The 18,327-nt window shown below is 38.0% G+C and overlaps 1 long non-coding RNA gene across 1 annotated transcript; it reads left to right on the top strand.

Annotated features, from left to right (window-relative positions):
* The first annotated feature begins 2,108 nt into the window (after positions 1-2,108).
* LOC129060329 (uncharacterized) lies at positions 2,109-4,839 on the top strand. Its single transcript, XR_008526936.1, has 2 exons — positions 2,109-2,303; positions 3,955-4,839. It is a non-coding gene; the product is annotated as an uncharacterized LOC129060329 (long non-coding RNA).
* Positions 4,840-18,327: the final 13,488 nt, after the last annotated feature.

Here is an 18,327-nt window from a genome sequence, read left to right on the forward strand (position 1 = left end):
CAGCAGGCAAAGGTAGGGCTCCATATACACAATAAGTGCAGGGAGAATGCTTCCTTGTACTCCCTTGCACCATTGTAACTATAATGGACACACACAGCCACCCCAGCCCAAAGAGTGTGATTGCCAATCTCGGGTTCATACCTTTCACGGTTTTAGGCTTGGACTGACCCACAAGGTAAGCCTGCAAGATGTCTTGAGATGACAGATGAGAGTGAGGACAATTTCAGATGGACAGTGGAAAGGAAAAAAGGTGAATACAGGTTGTGGCCCTGAGACTACCTGCACAATGGAGGCTACTGTTCATCCTGCCAACCTCCATGTTCCATTCCCACTCAGGAAGAAAGACCCACGGGAACCACAAAAGAGACCCACAGGAACAGCTTCTTCCTCACCTGTGAATCTGTGAGGCACAGGGGACTGACTCTGGTGGCAATGAAAAAGCACTGCTCAGATTTCCTGCTGCAGGAAGCCTAATGGTTTGGGCACATCAGCTCCTGCCCTTGTGGATCCACTATTGGATTTGCAGCAATGTCACACTATCCATAGGCTACTCCCACCTAGTGAAGGAGCATATGGGGGTTCCAATGCAGGCCCAATCCCATGAGATGCAGTTCTCCTTTAAGGTGTACTTTAGTCTCAGAGATTCCTCATTGGTCTGGTCAAAACTTTCTTATAACTCTACAGAATTTAAGGCTGTCTCCCCTGTTCAACTTCCTTCCCGTTCTCCATCACAGACACAGACCTGCCTCACTCTCTAAACACCCCCCCACCTCATGTGCCTCCCTCTACTTTCTCCTTCATAAGTGCTTCCCCAACAAATCTCTTGCATGTCCATATCTACTCTGGCATCTCTTTCTCAAAAAACCTAAACTAATAAACAGTCTAATTTTTTTTAAAAAAGGAAAATCATAGAATAGTAAGGGATATTATCTGTGAAAAAACCAAGTTTTTAAATTTTAGAAATAATATTACTGCTGAAAAATATAATAGACATAGAGGATTGATTCAGAAAAATCAACACTGACAAATATGATTTCTAAAGAGCAAGAAGCAAATAGAAGTGAATTTCTGAACACTGATGAGTGTTCCAAAAATTTATGTTGAAAAATGTCCTACTGAATTAATGACACATGATCCACTTAGGCATTTTGAAGTTTCAGAACACCGCATATAAATAAAAGAGTCTAAAGCTTTTATAGTGACAGAGCCTGTCGGCAATGTGAACATTAATTAGAATGGTAAACGACTTCTCAACAGCAGTAGTAGATCCTAAAAGACTATGAAAGAATGAGTTGAAAATTCTGACAAGAAAATAATGTTTAGCCTAGATTTTAAGCCTAGCCAATCTATTAATTAAGTGATTTATTAAGTGGCAGGAACCATGTGAATGAATTCATTTAATCTTTATAACAACCCTATGATTAGATGCCATTAATATACCCATTCTACAGGTAAAGAAACTAAAGCAAAGAGAGATTTACTAATTTTGCTCAAAGACACAGAACTAGTAAGTAGCAGAGCCAAAAATTAAACCAAAAGAAACAAACTGAAACCAATGTTTTTAACTATATTGCTTTCATATTGTCTAAAAGTGCAAACTGTAGACATTCTAAGAGACACAGTGAGAAAAGTTATGGTCCATGCCCCTTTGATTAAAAAATTTTTTGAAGATATGATCCAGAAAAGTTGAGGTAAACATAAAATTAAACATAACTCTTGTAGATAGAACAACAGCTCCCCAAATATATCCATACCTTAATTCTCAGAACCTGTAAATACGTTGTTTTACATGGCATGGCAAAAGGGATGTTGGAGATGCAATCAAGGATCTTGAGATAGGGAGAATATTAAGGTGGGCCCAATATAATCAAAAGCGTCCTTATTAGAGAATGAGTAAGGCAGGAGAGAGGGAAAGATTCAACCATGCTATGCTGCTAGCTTTGAAGGTGGAGGAAGGGGCCATAAATCAAGGAATGCAAGTGACCATGGAAAGCTGGAAAAGGCAAGGGCAGAGACTCTACCCTGGAGCCTTCAGAAGGAATATGGTCCTGCCCAAACATTTTGGAATTCTGACCTCCAGAACTATGAGATAATAAATGGTGTCAGCTTAAGTCTCCAATTATGAGATAATTTGCTATAGCAGCAATAGAAGACTAATAACAACACAACAAAGAGTGGGAGGGGAACGGGATTCCTGAAAGAAGATGATTCATCTCAGAAAGGAGTAAAGGAAGCCTATGATGATGACCTCACACAAACCCTAGAAACAACCATCTTGAATTAGAAGAGTTGGACACAGCCTTGTAAGTGAGTGCTTGAGGTATAGAACATGACAGCAGGGGAAGAGATGCATTCTGGTATACTGGAAAAACATAGCTGAGATTTAACATAAAAAAGATGAGTGTAAATAAATAAAAAATGAATAATTTTTAGAAAAAATATCCAGTAAAGGAAATGCAATAACAGTGAACAACTTGTCTTTGGCAGACACAACATACATATCATTACGATGTAAATATTCCTTATTGATTTAACTAGAAATTGCAATATAATTATATCAGAAAGATGATGGAATGAGAAGTAGGGTTTTACTCAAATGATAAATCCTTATCTGTTATTAGTTAGTTAATAGATAATATCTAAAATTTGTATAACAATAAAGAACAGTAAACACATATTGAAAGATATAGATTTGAGTAATCACTCGAAAAACAAATAGCTAAAAGTAATTGCTCTTAGGAGTGGGTCTGGAGATGGGGAGGGAGTGAAGGGGAGAATATTATATTTTCTTATTGTGTTAGTATTGTTTAATATTAAGTTGGTATTTGATTTTCAACCACATGGAAATAAATTTAATATAAGGCTTTAAGTTTACAAAAAAAGAGAAATAAAAATGTAAAATTAAAACAAATATAAGTAAATATTTAACAGATTATAAGCACAAAAGCAAAGAAAAAGAATACAAAGGTGAGACTAGTAAATCTGATTCTCTAAAATTTTTTCATTTTCCAAAAAGACCAAACAATATATAAAATTAGAAGAAAATGACAAGGAAAATATATTTGTAACAAATATGACAAATAATGTGTATCATTGATGTATAAAGAACCCTTTGCAAATCAATACAGAGAGTTCAAGCATTACTATCAAAATATTGGCAAAGTATAAGTCACAGGATAATTACAAATTATCAATCAATAAAAACAGGTTTAACCTCTGTAATAGTTAAATGAATATATATTAGAACATACATCAGGTTTTTTTCACTTATGAAAATTATAATGGTAAAATTGATCAGTAGTAGTTTAGTGATGTAGCAACTCTTGTAAATGACATGAGAAGGTAAAATTTAATACAGTCTTTCTGAAAGCAATTTGGCAATATATTCAGTCTTGAAAGTGTTCCACCCTTTGAGCTAGTAATTCCACTTCTAGAAATCTGTTCTGATAAAATAGGCAATGGAGACAGAAATTTATGTGCTAGTACACAGTGTTGTTTATACTGGTAAAATTGTAAATAATTTAAGTGTTCAACATTGGGAGACTGTTTCAAGAGATTATGGCACACATGTTGTGCAGCCATTAAATTTCTTGTTTATGAAGATTATTTGGCAATGAAAAAATTCGAAGATGTGTGTCTTCCTATTTAAGATTTTCTTAACTGAACCTTAAATAGAAAGACACACATGCTATCCATTCCAATGAATTCATATGCATAAAAAAGTGAAAATATCCCAAGTATTAAGTTCTGTGATGTATAACGGTAGCATTTAAAATTTTATATTGTATGCTTTTTCTCAATTTCCTACAATAAATTCATATATAATAATGAAAGTATCTATATAATAAAAATGTATAAAATAATGAAAAAAGAGTGAATGAATATAAATCAGTACAAAGAGTTTTTTTTTTTATTCTTTCCTTGGGCTTATGCTTTTTGCATTGGAATTCTTAGAAGACAGTAATTTCTCTATCAGACCCTCTGCTGCCCTTTCAGAGGATAATGGGCATCCTGCCAACCTCAGCACTCTGCTGGCCTTGCCAGCTCAAGCACTTGGGACTGAAACCAAGGCCTGGGGAGAGGAAAGAGGAAGAACTTGACCCTGGCTCTGAGGTGCCCAGTAGCCCTTCAAGCATGGGGATGTACACAAACCACTGTGAAGGAATGCTGAGTGCAGGAAGGCGTCAAGACCAGGAAGCAAAGCTCTTTTGCCTTCAGAGTCCAGGGATGGCTCTTTACTTGAAATTCATGGCTGCACGCCTCTCAGAAGCCACTGGGCTCCACCATACCTTTTTTCCAGGCGAGTATATGAGGCCCAGAGAAAGTGGACTTGCTCAAGGTGTTTCAGGAATAGATTTTAGGTGGGAAAGAAAATTGTCCAAGCTGGGCCTTCACTCAACTGGATGCAGAACCTGGCAGAGGGAATCTATGATGGAAATTCATGGGAAATTCAGGTGTGTGAGATTGGGGTGGAGGTGGGGAGGGATGTGCCTTCTTCATTGCTGTGACCCTGAGCACCCATGCCTTCTGCAGGCCATCTCTATGCTCTCCTTTAGGTCTACCAAAGTAATTGGCAGCGTAAAGAAAAGAAATAGACTCTTAACCAATGCACAAGATCACCCAAGTGCAAAGTTTTGATGTACACACTTTATTTAGTACTCGATTTTTCCCAATTCCATTATCTGCCAGTGCCTGCCATCACTCCTCTTCCTATCTAAACTTGTCCCCAGTGTCACTAATTTCAACTTCCTTACTAATGTTCTCAATTTATTCTTTGTTTTTCTACCTTACATGTTAAGGCACTCTTCAGACATAGATGAATAAAACTAACTTACTCAACCTTTTGTCTTCTCTTGAGACACTGAAAATATTCAGAAAAGCATATGAAAATGATTATTTTCATACATATTTTCAGACAAAAAGGTATCACTCTTTCTTCCTATAACTTTCTCTCTTTCTTTCTCTCCCATATCCCCACCCATCCTGTCCCAAATCTTCTCTCCTTTCAGTAACAAATCCTTCCTTTTTGTCTACAAGAATGACACATTGATATGGTCTGGCTCTGTGTCCTCACCTCAACCTCATCTTGAATTGTAATCCAAATTGTAATCCCATGTGTTGGGGGAGGGACCTTGTGAGAGGTGATTGGATCATGGAGGCGGTTCCCTCATGCTGTTCTCATGATAGTGAATGAGTTCTCATGAGATCTGATGGTTTTATCAGGGGCTCTTCCCCGTTCACTCTGCACTTCTCTCTCTTGCCTGCTGCCATGTAAGATGTGCTGCTTCCCCTTCCACCATGATTGTAAGTTTCCTGAGGCCTCCCCAGCCATGCAGAACTGTGAGTCAATTAAGCCTCTTTTCTTTATAGATTACCCAGTCGTGAGTATGTCTTTAAAGCAGTATGAAAATGGACTAACTCTTACATCTTATATAGGTCACATCCTATAAGGTCTAAGCTGTGAACCATGCCAAACCACAATGAGGGGTGAAGGAAGGGTTCACAGGGAATGTCCAGGTTGGGCCTAGGACTTGACCAACGGGGCTGTGAACTACTCCTTAAAAAGAAATCTGGCAGTTAAGTTACCAATGTGCAAACAGACATAGGTGACTACTTTTCCACCAACTGGGAGGCAGTGCACCAGCACGAACTAATTCAGGAGGAGGATTCTCAATCAAGGCTCTGCCAGTTAGCTCTGTGCCTCTGTAACAGTTACTTAACTCTAGAGCCTCAGTGTTCTCCTGTGTGAAATGGCCCCATGTGACTCACATCACTGTTATCACAGAGTTTGAATGAGGATCAAAAATATAGCCCGCCACATTTAGTATAATGCCTTATTCATTGTATAATGAATATTAGTTGTTAATATGAATTCTGTTATTGTCATTATCTCACTAATCTAGTGGCATTTCTATAACCAGATTCATATGGTCAGATAGGAGGTAATTATGTCGTCCTTATGTTTTCTCTCTGATTCAAAGCCAGAATTCAGTAAATCAGCCAGGGTGCACTGGGGGTGGGATACAACTCCTGGAACATTAATACACTACTAGCTTGACTGAGATGAGCTCTGGGTGAGCCTGCTGGTTGAAGAGAGCCTGTGAGAGTTTCTAATGAGGCAACTAATATAGCAATCACAGAAAGCTTCACCAAAGAAGAAGCATTCAGGGTTTGAGTGGGAGCTGGCAGGTGAAATGGAGAAAGACTGTTAGGAAGAGGAACTAGCAAGGGCAAAGGCATGGCATGGAAAGGAGTCAGGCACAAAGAGGAATAAAGGAGTAGTGAAATTAGTGTGCAGTGAGCAGGGGAATGGGAAGCTCAAGATGAGGCTGAAGACACTGACAAAACCCAAACCATTCAGACCCCATACGCCACACTAAAGCAGCCAAAATAAGACCCAGTGAGTGTGAATGAGAAGGGAAGGAATTTCTTCTAGGATGAGGTCTGCTTTCCCTTCTACCTTGAATTTCTGTAGATTTTCACAGATACTCTTTCCCTGTGACCAGGCATACCCAGACCAGTGTCGGAAATGGAGCTGAGATCCATTTATATATATATATACACACACACACACACACACACACACAAACACACATGTATATATATGAACAAATTCAGGAGGAGGATTCTCTAGGCTTTCAATCAAGGCTCTGCCACTAAGCCCTGTGCCTCTGTAATAGTTACTTAACTCCACGCCCTCAGTGTTTTTCTGTATGAAATGGCCTCATGTGACTCACATCACTATTATCACAGGGTTTGAATGAGGATCAAAAATACAACCCCCCCCCACCAAAAAAATATATAATGTTAGATATTATATATTCAGAAGAGATTATGAACAGGCAAATTAAGAGATAATGAACAGATTTCTGACCGTGGTCCTCAGTGGCACAGATGATAGCTAAGTTCTTGTTTATAATACCTGGGGAGTTGAAGAGTGTAACTGAGGCTCAAAGGACCTGCCACTTTAATGGGACATAAAGATATAAAAGAGATCAGGAAATGTGGCATTTCCAGGATGCTACTTTGGCTCCAGGAGACCTACATAAATAAATAAGATAAAGTTACTTCCTCTGTTGCTAGGCTACAAGCGTAACAAAATAAAACACAACACAACCACAGTTACCATATGACCCTCTCACAGTGACCATGCTCACCCCAGAAGACTGAGGAATGGCTGCTGTGGCAAATAATTGCACAGTTGTACCAGTTCACTCCCACTGTCAAAATCTCAGATTCTGCCTATTGGATTGGGGACATATGGAAAGACTCAGAGGAGCCTGAAAGGTTTAGAGGCATGTCACACACTAAACCCTATTAACCATTTCCTATTGCCCTACCTCCAACTCCAGCTTGAAAGGTAAAATATACACCTGGGCAAGATCCAAATACTATTTAGGTTTAGACTGCGACTGAAGCAAAGTAACTAAACTAACAGTGATGAAACTGAGAGGAACCAGAAGTAAGTGGGCTCAAAGAATTACTGTTTCAATAGCCATATTCATTTATGCAATAAATATTTATTAAGAATCCACTATGTCCTAAACTGTATTCTAAAGCACTGGGTGAAAGGGTAATGAACAATAACAAAAAAAATCTTTAAGTACCTTTATTTTGTATTCTGGTTGGAAATGATAATGCTAATTCACAGTGTGATTTTAATCTATGATGATGGCTTTTATGATAAGCAGCCAAGTAAATTTCAGCTGATCTGTGTGTTCAGAAAGACCTCAAGAATCTGTTTTAGCCTGTGTGATCTGCATGCTATTGCATGCATATCGCAAATGAACCCTGCTTTGATAAATGCATTAAGTTGGCCAGATCAATCAGCAGACAGCTTAGTCTACATTATTGTTTGTCTCACCCTCCATAATTTACCTCACCTGTGTGACATCAATGGGAAAAAAGTTCTCAACATTTCAGAGTTTATCATATGCAGTATCTTATTTATTAGCAAATCCTGGATATCTCAATTATCACAGTTGTCACACAATTAAAATAGGAAATTACAAGAGTCAAATGATAGTTAAATTTTGGTTTGAGTTTGTCTTACAACGGGTATAGAGAAATCACCAAATGTTCCTAATTATTTCCCAACTATTGAATATATAATTAGAATAGATAGATTTGCTAACTCAAGGAGTTACCACACCACCCTAGGAATTACTGAGTATTCTAGTAGGATAGAACTAGTAGAAGTTATGGGAACTCTCTCGGAATTCTAAATTTTTTTAAAGAGGAATCGTAGTATCTTACAATGAATCATTATGTTCATTAAGGATTTGTTAGAGATAGTGTGTTTTTATTAAATTACACAGTTTGACAAGTTCAAAAACTGGATGAGTTACAGGTAATTTTTGGTTAATAGTTAGTTAATAAACCATGGCACAACTTTATATTTATACTATTCAGTGAACTTTTATTGACAGCCTACTCTGCTCCAGGCATTTGCTGTCATAGATATTATAACCTAGTAGGGAAATGAACATTAAAAAATAATCACGCACACACGTGTATACACGCACACACTTACAAATTATGTTGAATGTTATGAATTAAAGATCAGGGTACTTTAAATGAGTGTAAAGGAAGAAGAAGTGCTATTTACTGGAATGGAGAGGTCTGGAAAGTGGCAGATTAAGGAAGGTCGTGAGTTTCGTTGCAGACTTGTTAAGCATAAGATGATGCCAGTGAGCCTTCCAAAAGAGATGTTACCTAGAAATGTGCAGATATAGATCACAAGCTGTGTTTTTTTTTTCCCTAAGAAAAAGATTGATATGTCAGAGTAGCTGGAATGCAATTTAATTTAATTAAGAGGATCTGTAAAATACTGGTAAAACAGTTGTTGGATGTGTGCTAATTTGGAACTCTAAGTAGTGAAATATAAACAATAGATAGCCCTAACTCTGCTCAACACCCTCCAACTTGGCAAACTGTAGAGTTTCAAGGACTGTTTCTTCAAAGCTGTTTTGGTTATGCAGATCTACATAGTGTGTTTGGCAAATAAAATGTATTTACTGTTTTCCAGAAGGAAAAAAAATAAAGAAAAATACTGAAGGGTCTTTACTTAACACTGCTTGATCACTACCACTCTGCTGTCCTACAAATATAGTGTTACACCCAAGGTTGTAGGTTGTATCAACTTTTGAATGCTGGGGGATAGTATATCATCCTGGGGAAGTCAACAATAAGCACTGTGATCTGAACTAAGTGGCCTGAATTAAGATGTGGAAGCCGGCAGTGAAAAGCAAAACACATTGGCAGAAAAAAACAGAAGTCAGTGTATTTTTTGAATTTCCACCAATTTGGTGGAAGGCAAACTTCTAAAATAGGAGCTCTTCACTAAGCAGGCTCTGTACTAGTTCTGTAATGGGAAGCTTAAAAGATCATCTATTAATCTGAATTTCTATAAGGAAAAGTGCAGCTACACTTGCAGCTACACTTGCAGGCGATGTTTCCTAACCAGGAAAGATCTTAAGGGTAACTGTTCACACTTTCAGCTGTGATGAAGTGGTGAAAACTGATGTCAAAACCTCAGCACTGAGGTTATGGAAGGCAACTGACAGCTCTGGAGTTCAAAGACTAATGTGCTTTCTTCCACTGGCTATAAGTATCAAAATTAAGTAAAAATCCTGAAAGTAAAATATTCTGAGAATAGGATCATTCACTTTATAAGCTTATGTTGACTTCTTCAGAAAGAAAACGGGAAAAAGAAAAATAGGAAGAAAAAGGCATTCAACCATTGCTTTTTCTGCTGATTTTGAAGTCAGTTATACTACCTTTGAGTATAATTTAATTTCAAACAGTTAAATTTATTTAAAAATAAGAAAGGAAGAAAGAAAAAAAGAAAGAAAATGAGGAAGGAAGGGAAGAAACACGGAATGAAGGTGGAAAAGAAAGGAAGAAACAGGGGAGAGAGAGAAGAAAGAAAGGAAGAAAAAAGTCCTTAAGATGAAATTATTAAAATCCTAAAACTTCAAGGACCCTTAGAAGTGATCTAGCCCAATATGGTCACCAATGCAATAATCCCCTTCTCTTCTCTCTAACTATTGTTTATCTGTCTTCTTTTTGATCAATCACAGTGACAAGGAACCCACAAGGGTCACTGTATTGTTAGACACATCTAATTCATTATTCAATGTTTTCTTAGGTTGAATTTAATCCTGCCTTCTTATAACATTTACTCATTGGTCCCAGTTCTACCCTTTAGACCTACTAAACTCTGTCTATTTCCTTTTTCTCCAAAAAGCCCTTCAAGTACTGGAAGCCCTATAGCCTCAGGCACTCTGGACCCTGATCCACGAGGATGCCTGGTCTTAGCAGAAGCAGAGCAAGCACAAGCAGACCATCCTCCCTAGGGAATGCAGCTTTGGGAGCAAAGCTATGACATCACTCTGATTAGAGAAAATGTTGCAGCTGGACCCCTGTGTTGTAGAGCATTTGTTAAACATTAAACAGTGAGGCCCATCTCCACAGGGGAACCAGAAACAACTGCAAATGGGGTCAGACTTGCCCAAGGGAGCCTGAGGCAGAAGTATTCTGACATGAACATAAAGGATTGATGTCTCTGATGTAGTTAGTAAGGCAGTTCTTACTTTTGCTGTCTTTGGTTCAGTAACAGTGCAATGGTTTGATTCTACTGAAGCTAAAGCAGAAAGTCTGTACACAAAAGCATTATTTTGCCCCATGCAGGAAGATGGAAAACTAAAGAATTAATGAAGGAGGATGGAAGATGGTTTACACAGTGAAGCATTAGGCTCCAGGCAGACTAACAGGAAGTTCCACTGCAGCTCATATACAGCCCCTCAAGGTGATAGATGAACCCTGTGCAGGGACAGTGATCACAGGGACTCTTGGTGGAACTCAAATCTCAATCATAGGAAAGAAACATAGACTGAAGATAGTAATTTTTTTTGTATTTTTTAATACAAAAAATAGATACCTTTTCAGGTATCTTTTTTGCTTTTGTTTTTTCTTCCAAAATTTCAGTTACAAATTTGCTGCAGCTACAGTTGAAGTTGTGATACAGAAATCACGACACAGAGAGCAAAGGTTTGAAGTGTGGCAGCTAATAGGTTTAGAGTCATTTGTTTGCCTCTATGATTAGAAATATTTCCCAAATTCAAACCCACAAAATAAAAGGAGGAAACAAAATGTCTGAGAAATCAGCCACAGAAAAAGAGGCAATTACAACCAGAGAACCAGTAAAATAGGACTAAACACACTTGAGTCATGATGATATCAAGAGACAAGTTATATCCAACAGAAACAATTTTACAGGGCTTCTGATCATTACAGAATATCCCAACGGACATGTCCGTAATTCTAGTGAGAGACAGGGATAAGCATTGCTTAGGCCTAAACATTAGATCTGAGATAGCCTCATGTGATGGTTATTTTTATGTGTCAACTTGACTGGGCCATGAGATGCCCAGATAATTTTTTTTATTATTATTTCTGAGTATGTCTGTGAAGGTGTTTCTGAAAGATATTCACATTTGAACTGGTAAGTGAGTAAAACAGATAGCCCTCCCCAGTGTGGGTGGACATCACCCAATCCATTGAGGTCCTGAAGGTGAAGGAAAGTTGAATTATCCCTGCTTGACTGGTTGAGCTAGGAGACTGATCTGACCTCCACGCTGCTGGTTCTCAGGGCATCAGACACAGACTGGAATCTACATCATCAGCTTTCTACGTCTGAGGCAATACTGACTTTCCTGGGTCTCCAGCTTGTAGACAGGAGATCATGAAACTTCTCAGCCTCCACAGTTCTGTAGGTCAATACCTTAGAAAAATATCTTTATAGACAGATGTAGATATAGATAGATATCCTATTGGCTCTGAGGCCTGGAGAACCCTGACTAATATACCTCACTAGTATTGGTATGGCATTAATAAGAAAAACTAATGATATTTTCTATAGTTGTATCATGACAGATAAAACATTGTTAGAATTAAGATAGAGAATTCTGTGACTTAAACAAAAAATATCTGAATTCACAATACCAGTCTTGGAGGAAAAGGCTTAGGTGGTTTATATAGAGAACAGAACTTTAGGAATTACATCTTTTGGGTTGATTTTTCAGCTCACAACAAACTCCCGAAGTAAAACAAACTAACTTCACCTTCTGAGGTAAGACTCCAATAATTTTGTACTTGTCTCCAACTTAGAGTAATGGTTTCTTCCCTAGAAATTGAACAGAAGGGGCTGGGCGCGGTGGCTCATGCCTGTAATCCCAGCACTTTGGGAGGCCAAGGCGGGTGGATCACGAGGTCAAAAGATAGAAACCATCCTGGCCAACATGGTGAAACCCCATCTCTACAAAAAATACAAAAATTAGTTGGGCATGGTGGCACATGCCTGTAGTCCCAGCTACTTGGGAGGCTGAGGCAGGAGAATTGCTTGAACCTGGGAGGATGAGGTTTCAGTGAGCTGAGATTATGCCACTTCACTCCAGCCTGGTGAGAGAGTGAGACTCTGTCTCAAAAAAAAAAAAAAAAATTTAACAGAAGGCATTCTAGTTTCTTCTAAGCTAGTGTGTTGAATGGGATTATATAAACTTAGATATCTGCCATGCGGTCTGAGAAGCAGAGGAGAAGCCTGGAAAGGGAGAAGTCTGCAACAGAAATACAAAGACAGACAAATATGAGATTCACAGAATCCTTCTTAGTTTATGGCTCCAATTTTAATTTATAGCTCCAAAATCTTTCCCGACTGAGACCCACCATACTGCTTCCAGTACATTCTGTAAGCTACCTCTATATTTTGAAAATAAACACCTCTTTTGCTTTAACTAACTTTAGATGTTTTTTGTTACTGATAATCAAAGTCCTATATGCTATAGAATAACTGATTTCCTGTTTGAACAGGAACACAGGTTCATATTTGACACAGCAAGTTGTACAAGTCAATTGATAATTGAATTTTGGTTTGAGTCTGCTTTACAAGGGGTATGATGAAACCTCCAAAATCTCCTAATTATTTTCCCAACTATTCAAATGCAAAATCCATGGTCATTACTTCTTACCAATACTCCCCGCAGTCAAACTGAACTGCCTGGCATAATCTTGGGTTGGACAAGCCCCTCAAAGAAGGCTGTGGGCAGAATCAAGCATGTTGATTAATTCTCTTAGAAAATGTAGTCATATATTAAGCACCTGTCATGTGTTTGGACGCTGATCTGGATATTGGCGTTTCATTGATGGACAAGCTACATTTCAAGGAGACAGGAGCTGTGAAGACTAAAGAGAGAATTTCAGTGCAAAGCAGTATGTCCTAAAATAGGACTAAATGTGGATAATATAAGAGTACAAAGAAGGGGCATCTATACCAGAGATCCAGAAAGGGATTCCAATGGAAATGAGGCATAAGGCAATATCGAGAAGATGAGTAGAAGTCAAGCCAGACTGAAGAGTTAGGGTAAGGGGAGCAGGTTCCTAGGCCAAAGTAAAACATGTTCCAAGGCCTGTAGGCAAGAGTTAGCATGAGGAATTTTTCACGTGGCTGGCACCTAAAACCAGAGCAGGAAGTAGTGAGAAATAAAGAGACAGATAGCAAGATGCAGATTCCATGTGAGGACCTTGGATTTGATCCTAAAGGCAATGGAAAATCTTTGATGGATTTTAAGCAAGAGAATTACATGATCAGAAATGTGTTTCAGGAAGATTATGCACTCCTAAATAGGTTAAAGGATGGCAAGCTTACCTTCAAAGAGACCTAGAGAAATAAGCTGGTTCAGTAATCCACGCCAAACATGATGATATTTAGGATTAATAGAGTAAGCACGAGGAAGGAGAAAATGAAAAACACAGAGAGCTAGTGACTGAAGCACTCTGCTGTGGAAATTGTACTAAAAAATCTGAGATAAAGGGTCAGGTAACTTCTTACCATGATCCAAGAACCAAAGGCTTTGATGCCAAATGTAACCACATCACAATATTTCAGAGTTGATTTCTGTTCCAGAAGAAAACAGTCTTGGTAATTTTTATAGTTATCTGAACCTCAAAGGTCTTCAAGACTGGCTTGAAAACTTTACTTAACCACTTTACTGCCACATAAGTTACAAAGCCTGGGGCTGGCCATAAAGATGTTAATTTAATGAATATTCATAATCAATAAATATTCATTAAACAACATTTCCGTTCCAGGCATGCTGTTGCTCCTGGCAGGTCCCTCTTGCATGGCAGAGTGCACTTGTTAAATGAGTGTTGCTCATTGCAGAAACACCTTATGGGATTTCATGAAAGAAGTTGCATTCATCTACAATACATACAGATGTGTAGAGACAAGTTGGAACAAATTCTGTACAAAAGGAAAAAAAAAAGCTTTTCTTCTTTGGAACAATTCTTGTGTTTCACACATCAAATGTGTGGCCAAATATGCGAAACTGTAAAGGGGATGCCGAGTAGAGTTCAAAAGGTTTTATTGCTGTTTCTGTATGCTGGGTAAGTGCAAAGGCAGAAGTCCCTAACCAGATCTATGACTGCCTGAAAGAGGCCAGTTTGTAAATGCAAGTGGCGAGTTGTGAGCATAAGTGCTCCAAAAGAAAAAAAAAAAATCTTTTTTTCTTATATTGTATGGTGGCATTTAAGAAAGCCACCCATTTCATATTAGATGGAGTCGCTATGATGCTGTATACGTTTCAATTGTAGTATATGTGTTCCATTATGATAAATTATTTTTCTAAAACATGGACATCACTATTTACAAGTGTTTCTCATTAAGAATCCACCAGAATTCTCCATGATCACCACCCAAAGAATTTTCACATGTTCTTGCACACTGGTAATAACTGACAAAACCTTCTAGATAGTGACGGTAGACAGAAGAATTCTCTGTCAGAATTTCCTGCTTACGAATACTATGTAAAGAACCAAATGTTCAACACTTTTCTGTATTCTTAAGGTGCTGCAAGACTCTCTCTTTCTGTTGATTCCATAGATTGCCTCAGGGAAACAATCCTGTTGTGTTCTAAACATATGATGAGCTTCCGGTCAGTGTAGAATAATATTTTCCTTTTTTCAGACCCGTTGGGATCTCCCCCATGCCTGGATATCCACAAGCATTACCCTAATTAGTGGGCATTTAAGCAGAGTTTTAAAACTCCAGTTATTTTGCCACTATTCAACTAATTCACTGAAAAAGACGGCTAACCTGGCCAGAAGTACCTGTAGTGCTGAGCTTCAGCCTCTTTGAAAGAGTAGTCCAAGAAGCTGTGATAGACACATGCAAACTTTATGGGAAATTCCATGAGTTTTGATGTTGTTTTGCCATTGTTGTTTCTACTGCTGTTCTTGTTGATTTTCATGATTGAGTAACTTGCTTCATAAAACTTCCCTCAACATACTCTCAGCAACCTGAGAAAAATGAGAGTTTCCATGTAGAGGTGCATCTCTCTGACTTTTACAACTTGGCCTTTTTTTTTTTTCTTCAAATCTTGGAACTTTGATTAACACTTGAATATTTTGAATAAGGTGCTAAGGTTTGTGATTCAATAATGATGGCATTTACTGCATCTGCCTTGACAGTCTTTGAATAGAAAATGTGAGAGGCGAAAGGTTGGCTGGAAGGGCTACTGCTTCCAGCATACAGGTGGAAAAAGACTCCTCAGCTCGGGCACATTATTAAAGGAAAAATGATATCCTTATATATTTTCTTCTTTGCTTTCTAAGTGAACTTTCTCTTAATAGTCCTTTTATCACATTATTTTCCTTTTAAAAAGGACAATATAGAAACCACAGGACTCTCATAACCAAAGTAATTGCCTATCAAACCCAGGTCACTAATTAGACAAATTAAATTTTTCATATACTCAACAGCCACTCTCACTATTGGGCACTTGCTATTCTTCTAAAGGAGCCTCTAATAGTCATCTTAGTTTACCTAAGCAATTTTAATTGCATCTTGTGGCATACCATTAGTTTTATTAGTGAGTTGCTTAAGCTTACTCATGAATAATAATCGTAAAATACAATAAATTTTTAAATACAAATTATAAGAAAAGTGAACTTAAATAATTTCTTTGAGACTAATTTTAATCCAAATTGAGCTTCGTCTATAAATTTAATTTTTTTCAGTCTGAAAATGGAAAGTTACAGTGGAAAACTTCCATCTAAATTTGCTTAATGTGATACCCTATTATACACAATCGTATCTTGGAGAAGCACAATGAAATGATTTTAAAACTATATACCGCTAAGAATGTCTTTGTGACTATGATGACCTTGCCTAATTACAAAGGTCTTTTTGTCCTATGTGTTGATGATCTGTTTAATTTAGCAATATTCAGGTTATTTCTTGCTTCCCATTCAAGAAGAATATAACATTGCTACAGGCATTTTAAGAAAAAAAAAAAAGTTAAAAAAATTGAAAAAACAGATCAGTCTGTCTTGTTGTACAACTCCCCAGTCACCCTAAGTATTGCATTCCAGATAACAAAGTCTTTGTTTGGAATAGCACATGAATAGTGTCTTCTGGAGCAATGCAAGAGCTGGGCAAGGATGACGGGATTGTGTTTTCATATTCGAATCCCATGCACCTTACCTTACATTTTTTCCAACTTGAAATTGCAGCAGGAAATTAAATATGATTATATTTTCATTGAGGTAGACAACATCTTTTAGTTGAGTAAACATTCTAAGAAACTCTTTTTCAAATACGCTTCCTAAACTCCACTTACTGAAAATTCCTTTCCAACATTACTACTCTTCTCCAATTTTTTCCTCAAATGAAACACAGACATTCCTGCCATGCTGACTTTGCTCCAGATGTGTCTCTCCCTGCTGCTTGCTCTCCATTTATCTAAGCCAGGAGTAGCAAGCCCAAAAGTGTGAAATTGCAGCTTGTAAGCCAGTAAGGTGTCAGGACATTGGAGAAACAGAGTCAGATTTTTTGAGCATTTATGCTCACAACTCAAAATAAAACCAAGTAAAATGACAACAACAACATCAACAGCAAAAAACCTTACCAACAGCACATGCCTTTTTAGCTTATTTGATCCCAGGAGGAGCCAGCCAGTTGCCCCTGGTTTAAATCCCTCTGTTTCTTCAGACCCCAAGTTTAATTCTATTTACTTTCATGAAGACTTCCCTGGACACCTACCCTCAGTTGCCACGACCTCCTGCCTTCACAATGTAGCATTTATTGTTAGTACTATTTTGTTTTTATACACATATCCTGGAAGGTCAAAGGAGTTTTAGGGCAAATTATCAGATCTTAGCACTTTACTTTGAGGGCCTGTTTAGAGTAGCTTGCCAAGAGCCAGACGGGCAGCCTCTCCCTTGGGTGGTATGTGAAACCACCAGAAGTCCAGGGCTTGTTAACGCTAGAAGCATTGCAGTAGATAGACGCTAACGGCAGAAATAAGAGTTCATAAAGAAAACAAGGCCCTGAGCTCTGATTCTGACATATGTGACTTGGTGAACCAAGGGCATGGAAAGGAGTGTTATCACAGCTTGTATCCTGAGGGACATTGTCTCTCATTTTCTCATCATCTTCCACCGGATCACACCCTGTTGTCTTAGGGTCTGTGCTAGTCTTGTTTGGAAACATCTCCTTGAAAACCAGATAACTTGTAATTGTTATTATTACAAGGTTACTGATAAAACAGATGACAGCTATGCGCCAATCATGTCTATTGTATATTTAACGGGAAGTCTTATCAGCCGCAGAGGAAACTTAATTAATTAAGTATTCTCCGTTGTAAAATAATACACAAACATTTAGCTCACACTTCTATGAGATAAGCAGCATGAGTCATAGTGCAATAATCTACTAGTCCTGTGAATGGAGAAAGCAAGCCTAAGAAGTTATCAATGATTCATTCAAGGACACAGAAATAATCAAGAACAAAATGCAAAAGGGAACTTGGATTTTCCTCCCTCTTGTGCTGGTTTTTCAGAAAACTCATACCACCAGAGGTAGCAGTAGCATCCAAAGGCCCTTTGGAAATGCAAGTGTTTTGCATACAGATTTTAAATTCACAGAAATGTAATTTTATAAGCAGCTGCTGCACATGGTAGAGATACCTGGCTCTGCTAACTGTAAACTGATAATCTAGTTGGTTTTCTATTCTCCATTTTCTATATTCCCCTAACTGAAGAAATGGTAGCATCTACAGAACTATCAAGCCTGTCAATTTGCTTTTTCACCTAGAAATATTTTGGAAAGATGAAGTGTGTATGTCAGTTTGCAAAACAGCATGACTCCCTTAGCCTTTGCTCACTTTATCCTGAGCCAAAAGAGCTGATAGCATCTGTTTCCACTACCCATGCCATCTCATCATCAAAAAAAAAAAAAAAGCATAAAGTTTGGGAAGGAAGTTCTGA

The sequence above is a fragment of the Pongo abelii genome, chromosome 1 (genome assembly GCF_028885655.2).
Source record: "Pongo abelii isolate AG06213 chromosome 1, NHGRI_mPonAbe1-v2.0_pri, whole genome shotgun sequence".
In the NCBI taxonomy this organism is placed as follows: Eukaryota; Metazoa; Chordata; class Mammalia; order Primates; family Hominidae; genus Pongo; species Pongo abelii.